The 16,847-nt window shown below is 43.0% G+C and overlaps 1 long non-coding RNA gene across 1 annotated transcript; it reads left to right on the plus strand.

Annotated features, from left to right (window-relative positions):
* The first annotated feature begins 929 nt into the window (after positions 1-929).
* LOC308648583 lies at positions 930-6,842 on the plus strand. The gene is made up of 3 exons (XR_014021862.1): positions 930-1,042; positions 2,700-2,992; positions 6,658-6,842. It is a non-coding gene; the product is annotated as an uncharacterized lncRNA (long non-coding RNA).
* Positions 6,843-16,847: the final 10,005 nt, after the last annotated feature.

Raw genomic sequence — 16,847 nt, forward strand, 5'->3', positions numbered from 1 at the left:
AGCCCTGGGTCTGATATATGAGGACATGTTCATCCATACATGTTAGAAAAAGTTGAAAATGATATGCTCGATCAAGTTGAGAAATACAGCTGATGCCATGGTATTGTACTATGCTTTGAAATTGTACTGTCGATCCCAAAATTGTTAAACAGGTCAAGATCACTATAGAGGATTTTAAAAGCAGTTTGAAAACATGATCCTATGCATAATTGCCAGGGCTAAAGCCTTCTAGCTTGATATTTTCATGACGTCTTATGTATTTATTTTGCTTTGTTTTGTTGTTGTTTGTTTATTTGGTGCTAGAGTACTAGGGATTGAACCCAGGGGTGCTTCACCACTGAGCCACATCCCCAGTCCTTTTTATTTTTATTTTGAAACAGGGTCTTGCTAAGTTGCTTAGGACCTCACTAATTGCTGAGACTGGCCTCAAACCAGCAATCCTCCTGCCTCACCCTCCCAATCACTGAGTTTTCAGGCATGTGTCACTGCACCTGGCTATCTTATATGCGTTTTAAATTATGAAAGGATATCTAAGAATGAGATTGTTACAAAAGATCTGATTTTTTTCTTGCTTTCTTTTTCTTTTTTTGGCAGGCATACAGAGAAAAAGATGCCTCAGAAGTGAGGCGCTGTCAGAGTCCTTGGTGTATGAGATTTTGTTGCAGTACAGTTTCAAGGCATAGTACAATACCATGGCATGTAACTGGACTGAGTTAAATAACCTTATTTTTTGTGTCTCTCCACATTCCCCCAATCCTGTCTGCTTCTCCAGCCTTTGGTCATTTGCTCCAAGAAGAGGCCTGGCCACCACCGCCTTCACCCCACCCTGTCAGCCGTTCTCTCTGGAATGAGGGCTGGGATCCCATGCAATGCCTGCTTCACACAGCTTTGGCACAGGGCCCAACCTGAGCAGATCCCCAGAGCCTCTGCCGGCCTTCGCCATATCTGGAGAAGGGCTCCGTCGTGGGGATCAGGTGACCTTCTGCAGTGGCTGCTTGAGGGGCCGGTGGAAGAGCAGGAGACCTGAGGGGAGGAGGCACAGGTAGGTCGCACTCCCCATGTGCTGCTCTGCTTGGCTGTAGCCACTCTGCCCTGGGATTACCAAGGGAGTGGTAGGACACAGGACTTGCCTCCTGCTTGGCTCCCTCGGTCGTTGGTTCGACCCTAATTCCTGGGCCTGCCTCCAGAGTTCTTGATGCTGTCCATCTGGGACAGAGGAAGGATTTGTATTTCTAATCCATTCGTAGATGATGCTGATGTAACTGGAGCATGCTCTGAGCACCCTAGGTTTCAGGCAACCCATGTGAGACGATTGGTCTCCAGAGCAGTCCTGGGAAGCAGAGCAGTGGAAGGGATTGGAGCTGACTCCTCCGCCCCCATGAAAAGAACAGGAACCCTATTGTTGGTGACAAGCAGGGTGATAACAGCCCCTGGGCTGATCACTACTTTTGAGTCTTTCAGCTGTGGTCCCAGGGGATGGGGTACAGGCCAATGCAAGCACCTTGCAAGATCAAGCGGCTGCTCTCCTTGACCAGTACAGGGATGGTGGTAATCAGAATCGTGGTGTGGAGCTGTGACAGAGATCGCACTTTTGAAAAAAGAAAATGAAAGGCTTAAAGCAACTAATGGCCCAAACGCACTCTGTTCTGAAATCTAGAAGTCCTCTCCGGCAGCTTAAAGCAGACTCTCTTTTCCCACAATCAGAGATCATGGACACTGACTGCACTGAGACTCAGGCTGAGGATGTGATTATAATAGCAAGGGACACTAAGCGCACAGGATCCATGAGTTTCCTATGTCAGAGGCAGGATCCCGATAGGGAAAGTGTTGGAGAAAACACTGATCTGGGGCAGGAGGGATTGGGGGGGAGAACCTGAGAATCTTAAAAATGGGATTTCAGTACTATAGGATGAGGCTTCATTGTGTCCTCCCTGCCCCATTTACATCCTCAACCACTCACCTATATGATCCTTTACTTCTCTGCCTATGAAAAGAATTTGCATAAATGCTGATCCATTTCTCTCTGGGCTCTACTCTTCACTAGCTGTGTGACTACAGGAAAGTTAATTTCCTCTCTGAATTCCCATTTGTCCTCTAAATTTCCTTTTCCTTGAACATCTAGACTACTGCATAAATGAACAGGGAATTAGTGAAACTTAAATTGTTTCTTCTGTGGCATTTTGTACAGGCTGATCTATAATAGAATCAGAGTACCTATGACTTAACTTTTGCTTATTACCTTCCCTCTTTCCCCCTCTATTCCAACATCCCTCATTTAAATTTCCCCCACCTTTTTTCCCTCTTTTTAAAAAAAAAAACTAATGATTACTGAGTGTACTGATGCACGCTTGTAATCCCAGCAACTCGGGAGGCTGAGGCAGGAGGATTGCAAGTTCAAAGCCTTAGCAACTTAGTGAGGTCCTAAGGAACTTAGCAATACCTATCTCAAAATAAAAAGTAAAAAATTGCAGTTCCATTTCTGGTACCAATAAAAAAAAAGAATTGATGTGACTAATAAAGAACTGGGTATAAGATGCTATAGATTTATGGGATATCTTACTGACAGGGGGATGAAGACAATGTTTTTTAATGTTTATTCATTTCTTCTGACTATGTTGCTGGTTTGCTGATTGTTTAACTGATGGATCCACTCATTCATTCTCCTTTGTCTTACACAAAATATTCCTGCCTCTTACTAGGCAGGAAGGCCCAGTTTGGTGTGGCTGCTGGCAAAGCTCCTACGCTCAGCTCGGGTGCCCAACTGAGACAAGACATGTCATCCTTCTGCCTGGCTGACCTCAGCATATGCTTCACCCCCACTCCAGCCCACACCCCTGGCCCACTCCTGAAGCTCATAAAGGCAAAGCACTCCCTGCCACAAAGACCTCTGCCCAGTCCCCGCGCGGGTCCTTCCTTCCTTTAGGACCATCAGTCATGAAGTCCTATGTATTAACAATTGCCATCGCTCTGATCCTCATTCATAAGACTGCAGGTAATTCAAACCTCTTTCTATGCTTCTGGGATCGGCACATAGTATTGTAATTTTGGTGACCTGGTATGAAGCAGCTAAGAAATGTTACCCTCAGATTCGTAGCGTTTCTAAATCTCTTACTGGCTTCGTACTTCCAATATCAAATGAAGCGTTTGACACTCCTGGTAGAGTGGTAGAGAGGACTGGCATAAAAAAATGCAGGGTAGCAATGTCCTTGGGTTGAGAGTTTGGAATATGGGTTAGGTATGAGGAACTGAGCTCAAGTCAAGGATTTTGAGGGTAAATCAGGAATTACTTTGGAGATTAGGGTGTGAATTATGGTGCAGAAAAAAATCTGACTGTTGGGATGGTGTAATGGTAGAAAAATAAACAGGGATGAGCTGGAAAAGGAGGACTGTATTTTGGAATTAGACTGGGCTGATGGTTTGGGAAAGACTGAGTTGGGGATTACATTTGTGGTTGAATGGATCCGGCAGTGAGATTAGGTAGGATGGGAATTGACATAGACACTTTTTGTAGACAGGCTGGATGTTGGGTTGACTCTGGTTGGCGTTTTCCAATGTGGTGGCATTGCCTGAAACCACACCCAGTATCTGGAGGCTTTCAGACTTGGTGAGAGGGTCTGCATTTTCCTGTTGCCAGAGACTGGACCTTTAGGATGCTGTTTTTAAGAAGTTATTTCATATTTTTATTTAAAAATATTACTGCATTTGACATCTAGAGTTTTCCAGAATACAAAAATAAGTTTAAGTATAGAAATATGTTGTCCAGTATGACAGACTGTAGCCATACGTGACTATTGAGCATTTGAGATGTGAGTATTAGTGTCATATACGTACTGGATTTTGATGATAAAAAAGTTGCAGAATATTTCACCAATAATTTTATGTCTATTAATACTGAGATGATATTTTGGATATATTATAATTTGGATATATTATAAGCAAAATTACAGTTAAAATAAAATACACTAAAAGTAAAACAGTGTCTAATAAACCAGTGAAATAGAGACTAGAAAAAACCAATAGAAAAGATCAATGAAAGTAAAAAAATGTTTTTTAAAAAATATCAACAAAACACTGTCATAGCTAGACTAACTATGTAAAAAAATAAGACCCAAATAAATAAAATTAGAAATTAAAGAGGAGATCTTATAACTGATAACCACATAAATGCCAAAGATCAAAAGAGTCTCCTATGAACAATTTATACAGTTACAAATTAGATAACACAGAATAAATTAGGAACACAGACTTATCAAGATTGAACTGTGAAGAAATGGAAAATCTGAAAAGATCCATAATTTACCAAAGGTTTAATGAAAAACTAACACCAGTCCTTCTCAAACTTCTCAAAACATTGAGAGGAGAGAACACATCCAAACTCATTTTCTAAGACCAGCATTACCATGATATGAAGGCCAATCAGAGACATCACCCAAAAAATAACTAAATAAATAAGTAAACAATATGCCAAAATCAAGTTACCTTGATACAGACATCCTTAACAAAATATTAGAAAACCACACTCAAGTTCAAGAGCACATTAAAAGGACTGTTCACCACAATCAAGAGGCAGTTTATCCCAGGGATGCAAACACAGTTCAGCCTACATAAAACTGCACAAGATACACCACATTGACATTATCAAGGACACAAAACACACGATCATCTCAATAGGTCATGCAGAAAAATCGCCTGACAAATTCATCACCCTTTGATTATAAACATGCTCAACAATTCAGTTGTAGAAGCAGTGGGCCTCGACACACTAAGGCAGACATGATAAGCCCCAGCTAGCATCCCACTCAGTAATGAGAAGTTAACCGTGTCTTTTCTAAGATCAGAAACAAGTCAAGGATGACCACTTTCCCCAGAGAACCGGAAGTCCTAGCCAGAGGAAGTAGGCAAGAGAAGGCATCCAGAATTAAAACTGCCCCTGTTTTCAGACAACATGATGTTACGTATAGAAAACTCTGAAGACTCCACCAGGAGACTCAGAGCTAATAGACGAATTCACTAGAATCAACTTCAGAAAGTCAGTACTGTTTCTAGACTCTCACAATGAACTTTCCACGAAAAGAAATCAAGCAAACGATCCCATTCAAAGTAGCTCCAAAAAGGAAAAAAAAAAAAAAAAGAAAAACCTAAATACTTAGGAATAAGTTTAATCAAGGAGGGGGAAGACCCGTACGCTGAGAGCTAAAAACACCCAGGAAAGAACTCGAAAAGGGTACCAATAAATGGAAATCCATCCTGTGTTCACAGACTGGGAGGATTAATATGTCCAAATGTCCCTATGATCCAAAGAAATCTACAGGTTCAAGACAATCCCTATCAAAATTTCAGTTACTTTTTCCACAAAAATAGAAAAAAAAAAATTCTTAAAAATGTCACACCTACTCCTCACCAGGCCCCACAAGCTCCTTTGGTCCCGATGTGGATGTTTGGTGGTTTTCGTGGGGAAATGAGGACCCAGAGATTCCTGGTCCACCAAGAGCTGATGTCACTGCAGAATTCCAACTTATGTCAGATCAGAAGTGACATCTTACATCACACCCTCAGTAATTTGGGGACCGTTGCAGGAACGTGGTCCCTCGCTGTGTCTCCATTTCTCATTTGAAAAATGGAGGTGATGATAGATTATTGTAAGTTTTCATTGACATTCACATAAAAATTCTTGGAGCAAGTGGTGCTAAGTGTAATTACTGAAGTATTTGGGGGCAAAAGGTCTGTGTGCTCATGCATATGCCTAAGTTACTAGGTGGTTGGCGGGTACACTGATACGCTGTTATGAAGTCACCTGTAGTAAGCACCGATGCCTGTTTCAGTTGCTTTTTGTGATTGTGGATCTGTGAATGACCTGAGCTGTGCTTATGTGCCTCTGTTCATGCCAAAATGTGGCTCATGGATCTGTTTCTGTGCAATCCAAGGCATAGGGGGTTGCACATAAGGTACAGGTTTATTCCTTCAAAGCATGGAGTCACTGACACACAGGCGCGCTGATATGTGTATGTCCCACCTTGGAGCAGACCTTGGCTATCCCCAGTGAGTCAGACATAAGAAACACTCATCTGTGCAGGCCAATGCTCACAGAGGCAACCCACGCAGTTCTGAACTCTTAGGAAAAGACCCTGAATAACATGAATAGTAGCCAGACACGGTGGCGCACACCTGTAATCCCAGCAGCTCTGGAGGCTAAGACAGGAGAATCATGAGTTCAAAGCCAGCCTCAGCAATAGCAAGGCACTAAGCAACTCAGTGAGACCCTGTCTCTAAATAAAAAATACAAAATAGGGCTGGGGATGTGGCTCAGTGGTCGAATGCCCCCGAGTTCATCTCCATTACCCACTAATAATAATAACAACAGTAGGAACAAAAGCAACAAAGGTTGTCATTTGGTTACTTCTTACTAAATGTGAGACATTATTTTAAACACTTTACATACATTATCTCATTTAATAGTCATGATCTGGTTTACTGTGTCCATCCTACATAGGAGGCAAGTGAGGGAACAGATGGATGAAGGTACTTGCTCAAAGTTTACACAGTAAACAACAGAACCCAGGTTTCAGATGATTTGAGTCCAACTTCTTTGCACTTAACCTTGTACAGCCTGTGTTCTCATGAATGCATAGATGCTAACCACAGCCATGTCTTCCCCAGGAAGCCTGAAGCAATTCCCACCAAGACCGAAGGCATATGAGATCTCGTGTGCAGAAGACCAAGGATTATGCAGATGGAAATGCAGAAAACCTGAAAATGAACTGAACTACTACTGTGAGAACCGAAAAAAGTGCTGTATGATTGGATTTCCAACTGCCATTAGTCAAACAACTGAGGCTAGCAAAATTGAGGCCACAAGCATATTTTATTTCTGAAGTTTCCCAACCCTTTTCTTTCTTGGGGAAATCTTCCTCCTCAAATACTTTTACCATAAAATATGTGTTCACTTCCTGTATCTGTCTTTTATTTTAAGAAGACTCATGATTGAAAGAGAAAAGTTGGGCAAGAGCCATAAAAAATTTTTTAAAAGGCTCCAACAAAGAAAATAAAACATTGAGAGATCTCAAGAGATATAGAGCAAACAGAGGGAGGGAGCTTCTATTTTACCTTGATGTCTGCACAAAGAAAAAGGATGTGAGTGGGCACTTCACAAAATTGGGTATCTAGTTGACCACTAAACATACAACAGGTTGCCAGTACTCATTAGCTAGCAAGGAAAAGCCAATTAGAACCTCAATACGATATTTCTCAATGTATGCCAAAATGGCTGCACACATGACAGTCCTGTGGTTTGCCAGGGACTGTGGAGGAATTGGAATGCTCATACGACTGGTGAGTATCTAAATGAAAAATTGTACACACACATTCAATATGATTCACAAAATCCACTTGTAAGCATGTACATTAAGAATGAATCTGAGCTGGGTGTGGTGGCACAAGCCTGTAATCCCAGCGGCTCTGGAGGCTGAGGCAAGAGGATTGTAATTCAAAGCCAGCCTCAGCCAAAGCGAGGCACTAAGCAACTCAGTGAGACCCGGTCTCTAAATAAAACACAAACTAGGGCTGGGGATGTGGCTCAGTGGACAAGTGCCCGAGTTCAATCCCCAGTACTAAAAGAAAAAAAAAAAAAAGAACAAGTATATATTTTCACCAAAGGCATGCACAAGTTCTTCCCAGAAGTATCAGAGAATACCTACCCTCTATGGCAATAAAAACGAAGACTGTGTCTCCACAGGATGACATCGATCCATCCCACAAATAGAATTGTGAGTGAAGAAAGCCACAATGTCTTTCTATGTAAAGTTTAAAAAGAAAAAGTCATGTGGCATTGGAGATCAGGGTAGTGGTAACTTCTGCAGAGGGAAATGAGGTAAAATGTCTAAAAATTTCTATCACATTAGCAAATCTCTCTCTCTTTTCTTTTTCTTCTTATCTGTTTTATTGATTTATTTTTTATGGGTGTGTTATAGTTACACATCACAGTGGAATTCACTCTGCAATATTTACCCATGCACATAACGTCACTTGGCCCATCTCCTTCCCCAGTATGAACTTCGATAAGGCTGTCACAGTGCTATTTGTTTGACCTGAGTAATGGTTTCATGGGCTTTTTCATTTTGTGGAGTTTCATGATTGTGTCCTCGTGATCTTTGTACTTTTTAAAGATGTTATACTTTGATGAATGTGATTATTCAAAAAGGGAGTGGGGCTGGGCATTGTAGCCAGGATACTGACCTCTGATTGTTACAGTCCTATCCTTCAAGTGCATGATTTCTCTGATACTTCTCTGCATGGATGCCAGTCAGACATTCTATCCAAGAAAGGGTGGCTAACTCCTGCAACCTTCTAGAAAATCCAGGCTACACTGAGACAACCGACATTGAAATCATAATCTATTCACATATGGAAGGTTTGCTGATCCCTCAGGAATTGAGGCCCCCAAATGACCTATTAATAAATATTATTAGCCTATCAATGAAAGTGAAGATGGTCTATAGAGAAAACTCTATGAAGGTGGTAAGAGGATCAGTAATTCTTTATAAAAGGGTTATAAATCCCTTCCTTCTCTGCACAGTGACCTTGAAATGGGCTCTGGCAGATCCATTAAGAGGTAAAGCCTTCTTGCCGCTGCTTGACAGGGGCTTTGCCAGGTGACTTTAGCCAGCTAGTGCAGATACAGGCTCCAAGAGTTCCGTGCATGGGGTCTCCCACTATTGTTGCACTATGACCCTGAGTCCACCAATAGATGGATCAACACTAGTCTGTGAAAAATTATCCTGTATGACATCTGGTTAAATGCCTGGCCTGCGAGTGAGGCTGTCCTGGATCCACCAACCAACCGTCAGCTGCTGGCTGAGCACAAACGCACGAGAGAATCCAGGAGAGATTAGCCAGATGTGCTCAGGCCAGAAGAACTGCCAAGTTAACCACAGAATCATGAACTAAATCAAATGACTGATTCAAGCCTGTAAGTTTTATGGAGTAGGTGTGTGTATGTGTGTGTGTGTGTGTGTGTGTGTGTGTGTGTGTGTGTGTAGGCAGGAATTGCTAATGCACGCTGGGACCTAGTAGCTTCTGGTTAGAAAATAAGAATTCAAGATTCTGACCCTCGTAATATATTTCCCCCAGGAGGCAGGAAGATGCCAATCCTAACTCTCTGTAAGGTTTGTTGAGTAGAAAGGTGGAACAAATGGAAATAACGGAGCATGGATGCTCAGTGGGCATTATGGTGTTAGGGTTCTGGCAGAGCAGGGGCATGAAAATAATAAAGCGTGTTGGGGAGAGGGAGAAAATAGGTAATCTTTTCATATTTTGAAAGGTAACAACAAGTCCTAACGGATGTTATTAGGACTTTGATATCATCTGTGTCAGGTAAATATTCCTCTGGCTTTGAATGCAGGTAGATGGTGGTGGGATGTGGTTAAGCTCTAGTGAGTTTAATCGGGGTCATTGTGACCTGAAAATGGCAGCAGAAATGAGGTCATATCCTGTGACACACACCGTACTTGCCAATCCCATTCGTTATTCTGAGTACCTAGAGGGCAACATGCTCCTCCCTCTTTGTGGTCAGGTTGGGGTAACACATTGAATCCTGATCCCTGGGGTAGGGGGAGAAAGGATGCCTGCTTCTTTAAGACCATGCTTCTTTCCTGACTCAAGTCAATTTTTCTGAAATGTTGGAGTCACACGACGCCAAGAGATCATACCCGTGGCTCATGGCTTGAGAGAAAGGCTTCCAGAAATCCACAAGGTCTGTGATGCTATAAAGAAGAACTGTTGAGCAAGAAGAATGTGAGGGCAGTGCAAATGACTGACAGGAGGAGCCCCGCACTCCCCAGAGAGAAGGACCCAAACCCCGAATAAACAACCATCTTGCAATAGGAGTGACTGAAGAAGAGTGTTGGAATACAGCAAAGGAGGGTGGAATCCCTGCAGCATGCAAAACCAGGATGGCAGCACAGAGAGGGGAGCACTGCACCCTGCCTCTGCCACCCACCTCTTCTGCCAGGAGGAGCCCAGAGCCAGGACCTTTTCCTTACAAGGAAAAGCTAAGTGTGAGGCTTCTGGCAGCCCCATTACCACAGAAGATATCTTTAGTCTTTGCTACAGGAAAATCCTGCAGCCCTTAAAAGCTTTGAGCTCAGTTTGGGGAATTTCCTGAGTTCATGTGGTTGTATTTCTCCAGAGAAGGAGCCCCATAGTCAAGTTCCCATGATCCAAGATGCTATGGCATGGCACCATCTTGAAACCAGAGCCACTGACAGAATGCATCCACTCTGGAAGCCATAAACCACCCAAACTCTGCATCTCTGCAGTCACCCCACTATTCCAGCACACTTACACAGGTGGTTGCAATGCTATGACCCCAGATACTCAAAGTCTATGCCCAGCAGAATGACCAGGAGCCCAATTTCCAAGTCATCCAAAGAAAAGAAGATCCTGCATAGAGGGAAGCAACCCTGATCAGCTGACCTACTGTGCACATGTGACACTAGTGCAAGAGCTAGACTGGTGACCCTACCCCTGATGAGTTCACAGGTCAGAAAACCTGCCCTGTGTGTATCCTCTGAGCCCAAGAACTAGCCTAGTTCCTCATGTTCAACAAACTGCCACAAATTCCTGGAATCTAGGCCACTGACACCCAGACACCACTGACATGAGTTACAGATGAAGACACAGCACAGAAACCACAATACGGCCTCCACCCAGAACCCAAGCCATGGCACCTTGCCCAGCCAACATCCTGGCACCCATGTACAGGAAAACCCACCACCAACAAAAAGAAAAAAACAAAGAAGACAAACGCTACTCTATAAAATCAGTAAAGATGGTGTGTTCCATCAGATGCACAAATCCCGACATAGGGACATAAGAAACATGAAAAAGCAAGGCAACCTGACACCTTCAGAGGAACCCAACAATGCCCCAGCACAGACTGCAAGAAAAAAGGGAATTTACAAAGTGCCAGAAAACGCATTCTAAATAATGATCTTAAGAACACTGAGAGAGATATGAAAGAATACAGATAAACAGTGGAACCAGAAAAACTACTCATGAATGAAATGAGAAATTTAACAAAGAGGTAAATACCATAGAAAAGAAAGAAACAAATCTTGGAGCTGAAGAATTCAATAAATGAAATAAAAAATGCAATTGACAACTTTAACAGTAGATAAGAGGAAGCAGAAAAAAAAAAAGACAGAGATAAACCCACACAAATAGTCATCTGATTTTGACAAAGTGTCCAAAAACACACATTAGAGAAAAGGCAGCCTTTTATCAAATGGTGCTGGGAAAACTGGATATTCATATGTAGAAGAATAAAACTAAATCCCTGTTTAAGTCAGCCTTTTCACTGCTTGACCAAAAGACCTGATAAGAACAGTCTTAGAGGAAAATGTTTATCTGGGACCCCAAAGTTTCAGAGGTCTCCATTCCTTGGGGCTCAAGGTGAGGCAAGACATCATGGCGGAAGAGTATGGTGGAAGGAAGTGGTTCCGGACATGATCAGGAAGCAGAGAGAGACTCCACTTTCCAGATACAAAATATATACCCCACAGGCACATCCCCAGGGACCCAGCTCTTCTAGCTACACCCTACTTGCCTTCATTTACCACCCGGTTAGTCCCCATTGGAGGATTAATTCAGTGATTGGGTTAAGGCTCACATAACCATCTTTCACCTCTAAACCTTCCTGCATTGTCTCTCACATGAACTCTTGGGGACACCTCGCATCTAAACCATAATGATCCCCAACCCTCACCCTGCACAAAAGCCAACTCAAGATGGATCAAAGACCTAGGAATTATAATGGAAACTTTGCAACTGCTAGAAGAAAACACAGGGTCATTACCTCAACATGTAGGCACAGGCAGTGATTTCCTAATGGTACTTCTAAAGCTCAGGAGATAAAACCAGTAATTAAACTTAAAAAGCTTCTGTACAGCAAAGGAAATAATTAGGAGCATGAAGAGAGCCTGTAAGATGGGAGGAAATCTTTGCCAGCTACTTTTCTAACAGACGATTAATATTCAGAATGTTTAAAGAATTCAAAAAACTTAGTACCAAAACCCCCACAAATAATCCAGCCAAATAAATGCACAAATGAACCAACTTCTCAAAAGAAGAAATAAAAATGGCCAACAAACAAATTTTTAAAAAATGTCCATCATCCTTAGCCATCAGGGAAATGCAAATCAAAATCACAGTGAACCCCTGTAATCCTCAGTGATTTAGGAGGCTGAGATAGGAGGATCACAAGTTTGAAGTCAGCTCAGCAACGTCGTGAGACCCTGTGCCAAAAGAAAAAATAAAAAGGGCTGGGAAGCGAGCTCACTGGGTTTGCTTACCAGTACTTGGGGGGGGGGGGGAAACTAAGCTGAAAATTCATTGTACCCCATTTTAGAATGGCAATCATCAAGAATTTGAGTAACAAATGCTGGAGAGGAGGTGGAGTAAAGGGAACACATACACTGTTGGCGGGACTGTAAATTAGCATAACTGCTATGGAAATCAGTATGGACCCACTCTATGGTCCAGCTGTACCACTCGTCAGTCTTTTTCCAAAAGAATTAAAGCCAGCATACTAGAGTGATACATGCTTACCCATGTTTATAGCAGTGCAATTCACAAGAGCCAAGTTATGAATCAGCCCAGGTATCCATCAACAGATAAATGGATAAAGAAAATGTGATATATATTCACAATGATTTTTCTTCATCTATAAAGAAGAATGAAATTATGTCATTTGCAGGAAAATGGAGGGACTTGAGAGCATTATGTGAAGTGAAATAAGCCAGACTCAGAGAGTGAGGGCAGTGGCGAGACCCACAGAGGTTGGGGAGCACCAGGAACCGGGTGCTCCTCTCTGTTGCTTCAGTAGCAACCCTCCCCAGGATCGCGACCTCAGCCAGAGCCTGGCACGGTTCCTGTGCTGAGGCCTTCTGTGCCTATCTGGAGGTGGGCCAGAGGCAGGGACTTTTCTCCCCCGACTCCTTCAGCTGTAACACCCAGCTGGAGTGAGACCAGAACCAGTCAGAGGAGGAAAAAGTGGCTGTCCGCCGCCTCACCATGCATGCCCCAGGACAGAGGGACAGCGAGATCCGCAAGAGGTGCTCAGGTCCCCTTCAGCAAGCTCCTAGGGGCAGGGAAGAGACCTCCAAACTACAGGTGGACACCACAAAACCACAGGAGTCAAAACAGCATGGCGGCAGGTGGGCTGGGGCTGAGTGGGAGGGCGATCACCTAGCAAGTGCGAGGCCCTGGGTTCCATCCTCAGCACCTCATACAGATAAATAAGATATAGGTATTGTGTGCACCTACAACTAAAAACTAAACATTTTTTTAAAAAGCCAGCATGACGTTGGCATAAAAACAGACAGAGAGGGGCTGGGGTTGTGGCTCAGCGGTAGAGCACTCGCCTCACACATGTGAGACCCTGGGTTCAATCCTCAGCACCACATAACAATAAATAAGTGAAATAAAGGCATTGTGTCCAACTACATCTAAAAAAAAATAGAGAAATGAAACAGAGCAAAAATCCAGAAATAAGCCCCTGTGTCTTCAGCCAACTGAGTCTTGACAAAGGGGCCAAAGACGGACATGACAGAAAGGACGGTCTCCTGAAATGGTGCTAGGAAAAGTGGACACCCACTTGCAACGTGACCCCTCTCTCTTCATCTGTACAAATGCTATGAGACATGGATGGAAGACCCGGATGTAAGGTCTGAGACGACGAGAAGAAAACAGGGGCCACACTTCCAGACACTGGGACAGGCAATGGCTTTCCAGCTGGAAGCCCAACAGCACCGAAGACAAAAGCAAAATTGACAAATGGAATGAAATCAAATGACAAAGCATCTCACCGCCAAGGAAGCCATCGGCAGGGTGAAGAGACAACATGACAGTGGGCACAGTGTCCGCCACTTCATGTGATGGAGCCAAAAGACAGGATAGGTTAAAAAAAAAAAACTTAAGGACAACAACAAAAAACAACAATTTAAAAATCCATTTAAAGGGCTGGGACTGTGGCTTAGCGGTAGAGTGCTCGCCTAGCACAGGTGGGACCCAGGTTCGATCCTCAGCACCACACACAAAAAAGGCATTGTGTTGTGTCCATAAAAAAAAAAAAAAATCCATTAAAAAATAGGCAAATGATCTGAAGAGACGCATCTCCAAAGAAGAAATAAAAGAGGCCAAAAATACATAGAAAAATGCTCCTGTTATTAGCCATCAGGGAAATAAAAGCCAAAACTGCAAGGAGACATCATCTTCCCCCAGTTAGAACAGCTACTAGCAAAAAAGCAAAGCTGTGGGGGGAAAGGAAGGCTGATCCATGGTTAGTGTGGTTGGAGATTAATGTAGCCTTTGTAGGGAACAGTTCAGAGGATTCTCAAAAGACTAAAAGTAGGTCTGCCATGTGACCTACTTATTCCACTTCTGGGTATGTACCCAAAGGAAAATTAAATAGGTATCATACAGAGTTTTTTGCATGCCCGTATTTAGTGTAATATTATTCACAAGAACTAAGATTTGAATCAGCCAAGGAACCCATCAACAGATGAATGAATAAAGAAAATGTGGTACATATACACAGTGGAGTATTATTCAGCCAGGAAGAGGAATGAAATGCTATCCTTGGTAGGAAAATGGAACTGGATGATAGTCAGTCAGGTGAAATACGAAAGACAAGTACTATGCGTTCTCTCTCATATGTGAAAGCTAAAATAACTGTCAACCTGAATGTAGAATAGTACTTACTTGGGATTAGAAGGAGCAGGGAGGAGAACAAAGAGAGCTTGGATTTGATCCGTGCACATGCATGTATGGAAATATCACAATGGACCAGAAATAGCACAATGGGCTGTACAATTAATATCTGTTCACCCAAAATAAAAGGAAAGAGCTTAATAAGAAGAAGTCGGGATCATAGTCACTTCCTAGGTATGAAGTGTGGGGGGATCATCAGACTGCTAGTGATATTCTTTTTCTTGCCTGCAGGGGTGTGAGATGATCAAATTTCATAGAAACTTACATTTGAGTTTTGTGCACTCTTCAGTATGTGTATTTTATTTTAAAATAGTTAAACCTCTAAGGAATGGAGTTGTTCATTTGTGTATTTTTAATTTTCCAAAAATCTCTATGGCTGCCTGTCATGAGACACTTCCCCATAGGTTTACCTTTTTGTTGCATAATCCTGATTATTTGGGGGAAAAAATTCTAACTTCCAATGTGTTCTCATTAAAATAAAGGTTTTCACTTACGTTTTGTTAGTCGAGCAATGTTTTCAAAGTACCTAGTGTATTGTCATTCTTGCCAATTTTCTCCGATGTTAAACTGCTATAATTCGGATGGCCCTCGTTTATCAACGGCTTTATATGTGATCAGAGCGATTTTCTAACATGACCATAAACATCTGGAAAAAAGCCTTGCCTATGGAGCTATGTCTGAATGTCACTTTGTGATAATTTGCAGACCATGTTTTGGATTTTCACAGTCAGCCCAGGGAAGACATGGATCTGCTGGATTTGGAGAGAGTAATAAGGTAATAAGGTCATTGGGGAGTGGGATGTTTGGGGATGGGGGACCAGTGCTCATAAGTGTTTGCTTGAATAATATCCTATCAATATGGCTTTTCTTCCCTGGGTAACCTCTTATCAGAGGGGCTGGGATGGGCCGATTGTCGAGAAGAACCCTCCAGGCAGAAGGAACAGCCTAGAAAAAGAATGGCGAGAAATTGGATTAATATCTCCCAAGATCACAAGCTGGGCGCTCAGGGAGGAGGGGCTAGAGGTGAGAAGCAGAGGTGGACTGCGGGTTATTCTGGAGAGAGTTGTTCAGAATCGGTTCTGGTGTGAGCTGTACAGCTTTTGAAGAGTTGGAAAAGAAAAATAGGATTGACTGAGAAATATTTCCAAAACATGGAAAATACCTGAATTTCAGGACAACATTTAAGATACAAATGTTCTGGCACGTTCGCAAATTCATTTGCCAGGGCCGTCGTAACAAAGTCTTACAGAATGGGTGGCTTGAACAACAGAAATTTATTTTCTCACAATTCAGGAGTCTCACGGTCCGAGATCAAAATGTCAGTGGTGTTGGTTTCTTCCCAGGCTCCTCTCCTTGGCTCGAAGACGCCATCATCTTTTTGGATTTTAACAATTTCCTGTGTGCCAAAATGATTTGAGAATGATTATGTGCTGTCATCTCTTCTTACAGGACCTCATTTTAACCTCTTTACCTCTTTAAAGACTGTGTCTCCAAGTGCACTCACATCTTGAGGGGCTGGGGACTGGGGGCTTTAACATAGACATTGGGGAGTAGGGCAACAAGGTCCAGTCCACTGTGATGGTCAAGGAAAGACTGTGGCTGAACTACCGCAGTGGAGACCGGAGGGAGAGCAGGTGCTATGGAGGCAGACTTGGAGGCCTCTGAGGCTGACCTGGGGTGTTCAAGGGGCTGGGCAGTGGGGAACAGGAAGGCTCTGTGTGTGTCTGAAGGTCTTGACTTGAGTACTTAGATTGAAGGTCATTTCTTATTTCCCCCGCCCTCTCTCCCTCTCTCCTCTCTTTCCTCTCTCTCTCTCCTCTTCTCCCTCTCTCTCCATCCCCCATGCCTTGACTCTCTCAGATGCCACCCTCTGAAGTCAAAGAAATGGATTTATACCCTAATTTAAAGAACGAGACAGGTCTTAGGACTGAAAGGCGGTCCGACACTTCCATTTTGGAGATGGTCAAACCGAAGCTCAGAGTGGTGAGTGTCTGTGACTTAGTCATATCCTCTGAATGCGTCTGAATGTCCTCTGCACCCTTCTCACTTCTTTGGGGTCATGGACCTGGAGTCACGTTGAC

The sequence above is a fragment of the Spermophilus citellus genome (genome assembly GCF_964194105.1).
Source record: "Spermophilus citellus genome assembly, chromosome: 4".
Classification (NCBI taxonomy): domain Eukaryota; kingdom Metazoa; phylum Chordata; class Mammalia; order Rodentia; family Sciuridae; genus Spermophilus; species Spermophilus citellus.